This window comes from Meriones unguiculatus, chromosome 12, assembly GCF_030254825.1.
Source record: "Meriones unguiculatus strain TT.TT164.6M chromosome 12, Bangor_MerUng_6.1, whole genome shotgun sequence".
NCBI lineage: Eukaryota > Metazoa > Chordata > Mammalia > Rodentia > Muridae > Meriones > Meriones unguiculatus.
Genome location: NC_083360.1, coordinates 19,117,241 through 19,123,565, shown reverse-complemented (window position 1 = coordinate 19,123,565; position 6,325 = coordinate 19,117,241).

Genomic DNA, 6,325 nt, shown 5'->3' with positions numbered 1-6,325 from the left:
CCTGGGGGCAATGGTCTCCTGAACCTACTCAGACCTCGGACACCACCACTGCTAGTTCTAAAACTGACGCAGGATGTTCCAACGAGGGGTTAAGGCTTCTCATAATATTTCCTATAAGCCCACACCTGTTTGTCTATATCCCCCATTTTTATTCATTATTAGCCAGATAGAGCCAAGTAGTTGTGGTAATGATACTTGCTTTTTTGCCCAATGCTGGAATGCTAGTAAAAAGTGTTTCTTGATGTTATTAAACATTTGAGTAAGGGGACTTAAATAAAGCAGATGACCTTCTATAATTTGATATGAGATTGACACATGAGAAGATCTAGTCTGTTGAGTGCTGCAGCAGAGAAGAAGAAAATAGATGGAAAGATTCTTTCTCTCTACTTGCCCAAAACTTGAGCCTTTGGTCTTTTTTTGCCTTTGGATTTGGGACTTTTCTGTTAATATTTCTGATTCCTATGCTTTCAGACATAGAATGGAGCTGCATTGCTGAAATTTCTGAGCCTCCAGCTTGTGGACAGCAGGATAGAGAATTCCCCAGACTCCATAAGATGTGTGCATGTGCATATGTGTGTGTGTATGTGTGTGTGTGTGTGTGTGTGTGTGTGTGTATTTATCTATTTAGTCAGCTTTGTTTGATAATAACATTGATTTATATGTTTACATTTGATCATAATAAACAACAGTCTATGCTCGGGAGCAGATAATCCCTCTTTAAACTCCTGCTTATGGTACAGAAGTACGTGCTTTAGTTCAGCATATCAGATGTTCTTTTCTGGAATTTTAACTCACCAGGGAGTGACAGAAATAATGGGTAGTTAGAGATTATTATTTGTGGCAGAGTTATTGAATTAGTACCATGAAAGCAAGCCATTATTTTAGGTAAGAGAAGGCCAGCAACCTTGGCAGACTGGCAAGTAGAGATGCAATTTCCCTTGGATTCTGCTGATTATCTTGAGATTGCTTCTCCAAATGTCCTAATGATCCTGAGTGCTAGCCCATGGCGTCTTAGAAATCAACTCATTTTCTACTTAAAGCAGGAGTTTGTTTCTTTTATTCAGAAAGATTGGAGATGATGAACAGAGGCTACATTGGGTCAACATTGACTGACATTTTAGTCATGGTGAATGAAAGCAAAATAGTGTGACAGTCACTCAGAAATATCTAGAGTAAGTTTGATAAACAGAGGAGTACATGGAAGAGGTCAAGAGTGAAGGCAGCATGGGTTGTTATCCACCTAGATTTGATCAAGGCAGTTATGACAGTAGGTACATTTCTGGAGCGATAGAGTATAAAGAAAGAAAAAGTCTTCTGCAACATTTGGGTTATGCTGTAGGGAGAGAATAGAGAAAAAAAAGGTGAATAACATTTATGTTGTGAGCATAAGATTCTACAGTTCACCTGAGATGTTAAAAGGGAAATTCAAGTTGAGCATGGTGGCTTGTGCTTGTATTTCTAACCCTAAGTAGGATAAGGAAGGAGGACTGCCAAGAGTTTAAAGCAAGCTTGTGCTACAGAGTCAGATCCAGTCTCAGAAACTGTGGGGGTGGGGGAGAGAATGTATGAATAAGAAGAATGTGGGTGGAAGAGAATGTATGAATGAGCAGAATGTGGTGGTGGTTGGGAGAATGTATGAATGAAAAGGAGGATGGTGACGTAGAAGCTTGCTGCCACGCCCACTGTTTACATAGATGCTTGAGATCCAGACTTGGGTCTTTATGCTCACATGTTTGGCATTTACAGATCCAGCCATCCCTACAGCCCAAAGATGATGAAATTCTTATACTATTGGGTGATTCTCTGATCTTGTTTCTTTTTTTCTTAATAATTTTTGTACTAAGCAGAATCAATTATCATAACTATCCATTCACTTACAAATGAGAAACATTGAGATCTGTCTTGGGGAACCAGAATTAACCAAATTGCTCCTGAAGAAACATAATCTAAATATGAATAAGATTACTGTTAATATTTTTATTGTTGTTTATGACTTATAGAGAGTAAAGGGCTTCATTCTGACATGTCCATATATTCTTAAAATATATTCTGAACATATTTACTTCTTCACTCTTATCTCAAGCCTCACCTTCTTTTTCCCCTTTCCCTTCCCACGTTCCTAGTAGTTCCTTTTACACATTTATGTTCTTTTATTTGTCCCTCCATTCCACATATGAGGAAACATGTGATCCCTGTTGTCATTAGGCAGGCTTATTTTACTCAGCATGCTAATCTCTAAGTCTATCCATTTTCCTAAGGATGTTGTAATTTCATTTTGTTTGTGGCTGTGTAAAATCAATTCTCTCCTTCTCTCTCTCTCTCCCTCCCTTTCTCCCTCCGTGTGTGTGTGTGTGTGTGTGTGTGTCTGTGTCTGTGTGTGCATGCTTGCTGTTGGTATGTCTGTCTACCTGTCTCTCTGCTTGTCTGTCTGTGAGTATCACCTCTGTTGATAAGCATTGCAGCTGACTCCATAATTTGGCTATTGTCAACATTGTTGAAGTAATGGAACTTTTTAATATTTGCTTTCCAAAAGCTTCTAAAAATATAAAACAGATTTTTGAGTTCAAATGCTTTAGCATTCTTGGACCTTTCTATGCTTATAAAACTAGGTCACTGAGTAATGTTCAAGATCATTTTCTGTTCTTAAACTCTAAGAAAATCTGTTGTTATTTGAGCTACAGTTGTATGTATAGCTTGAAAATGTGATAAAGATGGCAAATTGAATTTTACCCTGTCTGAGAAAAAAATAGGTTACTAGAGAACTCTGACCATGATATTTTCCAAACTGTTTATCTGGTTAATACTCCCATAATATCAAGAAACAACAGAATTTTAAATATTTTATGGTCTCCACTTTATTTAATACCCCTCTCTGAAATTTATTCAGGCCACTGAGTGAATCTGAGAGACTTCAGGACCTGATAATATGCTGGAGAATTCTAACAATATTTTCCAACCTGTAGAGCAATGTGGGTTTTCTTTGGCTTAATTCACTGTGCATAGCAACATTTCCTGGAATTTGATCCATGAAAGGCTATTCTTTATTTAAAGATAATCCTTGAAAAATAGTGTTCACTGTTTAAACACATTTCAAAACTGAACATAAAATTTTAAACTGTCTTTCTTTTCAGTGTTTAGTATTGAATATGCATCTAATATTTCTGCCCAACAAACATTTGTTAAGCAGTCTTCCTTGGCCAGCCACCAATGTAGGCTTTGGAGCATAAGAGAAGCACCTTTTCTTCCCTCAGAGAAGTAGGGTTTTTGAAAATCTGTTGTAGATATTAACTGCAGAGTTTCTCACTGTTTCTGCAGCAAAATATCAGCATTTTCTTTTACACTCAGTTGTACTGAGGGTCAAATAAAAGTTGTGTGAATTTAAGGTATAATATAAAATGTAATATCTCTCTATATTGTGGAATTGCTGCTACACAGTTTTTTTTTTTTTTTTAACCACAAGAATTTCTTTTCTTATTTTCTGTGCTCAACTTTTTTCTATCTCCTTCCTTCTTCCCTTTATTTCTCCCCTTTCTTCTTCCTTCCTTTACATGTCTCCCTTTGGTAATGTAAGACTTCACTGACTGATTAATTCCCTGGATATTACTTTTGTCAGGGCTTCCCTAAGAAGTCCAGATATTCATGCGTAAAGCCAGGATAGACAAACAATGAGGTTGACTCAACTGATGTTCTTACCAACATTTCCTGAATGCACCCAGCCATGTGAGGTCAGCACTGGGAGCATAGAAGGGTAAAGGGAAATGGATTACTTGGAAGAAGGGAAAGTTCTCTATGTCTTAATAACAGCAGGAATACAAAAAGAAAGCATTTAGGTTAATAAAACTTCAAAATACCAATGCTCCTATTTGAATACTGATTGGAGAAATTCTTTTTTTGCAGGGGTTTGAAGATGGGATTGAGAGATATCATCAGAATACTTGGTGCCTACAAAACTAAGGGCTTCAAATATATATATATATATATATATATATATATATATATATATATATATATTTGTGTGTGTGTGTGTGTGTATTATGGAGAACTAAGGAGATGGAGATTTGATATGGTGGAAACAAAGTAGGAGATGACCATGAGTTAGGAACATAAGGAGCTGTGTTGATTTCAAATCTAAAAGCCAAGTGTCTGCATTGTCTATCATTATTTCACATGTCAGTATAGGACTCACTGTCCTTAGCACCCTCACTAATATTTTACAAGCAGATGACTAGATTATGGTGCTGGAGTGGCATCAGGAAAGAAATCAAGACTGATGTTAGGCCACAATTCTAAACCAAGGAGGTTTCTCTTTGTTTGGTGACTCTACACAGGCTCTGGGAACATTAGAGATATGAAACCCACAGACATTCTGTCCTCAAAGAGCTTATGTTATGAACTTGAGATTTGACACATACTTTTATACATGAAATAATGCAGAAAATAAAAACTGAGAGATTGTTTTGAAGAGCAATTTAGATCTACTTTCTAATACACAATCACCTAAACTCCTAAGGGCTTCTCATTAATATCTGAAGACTATTAAAACATTTTGGAGGTCCAGTGAGATGGCTCAGAGCGCAAAGGAACTTGCCACTGAGCCTGACAAACCAAGTTTAAGTTCTGGGAACCACATGGTAGAAGGTGAGGATTGCGTTCTGCCAGGTTTTCTCTGACCTCCATACATGTCATATATTTATGTATATAAATGTAATGAAAGTGAATACAGAAAGAAATGATTGTTTTTTAAAAAAACTTACATTTAGTGCAAGTCAATAAATGGAAAACAACATTATAGAGGACGTTGTTTAAAAAATACAACAAACAAATCAACTTTCTGCTGGCCACCATTTTGGAAACTCATAGCTTCTTTGTAGGCTAGACTGCTGACTCTCTTTCACATTCCAAAGCCTCACTAGCACTCTGACACTGACATGAACGACCAAAATTTCTTTTTATTCAAATTGTTGATTAATCTAAATATGGAAGTCCTATTTCTCTCTTTATCTGTTCAGTTGCTTTTAATGACATGAAATATTAGAATACTTAGAACACCTAAAACTAACTTCTAATTTTAACACGGTGAATTAAAAATTGGTTCTGTGTCTGTTGCATGAAGTGATAAAAAGCTGATATTTAATTTCTTAATGATGTAAAAAAAAGCTTTTGAGTTAGTTTTTTTTTAAAGTATGTCTTATCTTGCATCTGAGAAAAACAATGGCAGTACACAGAAAAGATAACCACACAGGAAAAATGTGAAATAGGAGAATTGTCCACATCAATTTCAGCCCCGCTCTCTGCCCCCACCAGTCATTAATTCCCATCACTGGGGCTTTTTTTTTTTTTTTTTTTTTTTTTTACAGTGAAAGAAAGTGTCCTTTTTCTCTTTGTCTAACGCTGGATATTATTAACCCAGGACCTCAAAAGATGTGCTCTTAAAAAGTATGCTGGTACACCCTGGATAATTTGCTCCTGGCAAACTGGTATCTCCTTCTTCCTCTTTATCACAGCAGAGACAAACAGGAACTAGGGTCAGTAATGCACACTTTAGAAGAACTGGGTTTTGGAATCCATTTTCAACCCTCTCATGGCCTTTGGCTCCAAAATGATTTGCAAACCTTCTAGCTTTTCTGTACAAAGGCAGCAAGAGTAAGAAATGTACTTCAGTATTTGATACTTCCATCAACCCTTGTGATTTAGCTCTTTCAAATGTCACAAAACTACAGATAAGGGTTAGAGGGAAGAAGGTTTTACCAAATATGCAAATAAGGGAGAATAATTACAGTAGAAGGTCATATTTATTTTTAAGAATTATCCTGTTGCTTAATACAGTTAAAAAAATTGAAAAGAAATTGATTCTGAAAGGGCATTTTTGTAAGGCTGAATACAAGTTTTCAAAGTGTTTAGTTAACCATTTATCTTTACTGCTTTTTTAAAACTTAATTTTGTCCTCTCCATGCATTGTCCTTGGTTGGAGTATTAGTCTCTGCAGGACTCCCAGGGTTCAGTTTTTTGTGTTTTTTTTTTTTTTTGGTTCTGTGGGGGTGTAGACTTAGCAGTCCACAGAGGAAGGCAATACAACCGGTCCTGATGAGACCTGATAAGGTCAGATAGAAAGGGAAGAGGTCCTCCCCTATCAGTAGACTAGGGGAGGGATATAGGGGGAGAAGAGGAAGGGGAGGTAGGAGGATAAATTATAATAAATGATAACAAAACAAGAAAAAAATTAATTATGTTTGTGGGTTGGTACTTCTTACTGGTAACTTTCTTTCAAAAAAGGTGAAAACGAAACTAGAAACAGATGAAAAGAGAATTGGAGATTTATTTAAGT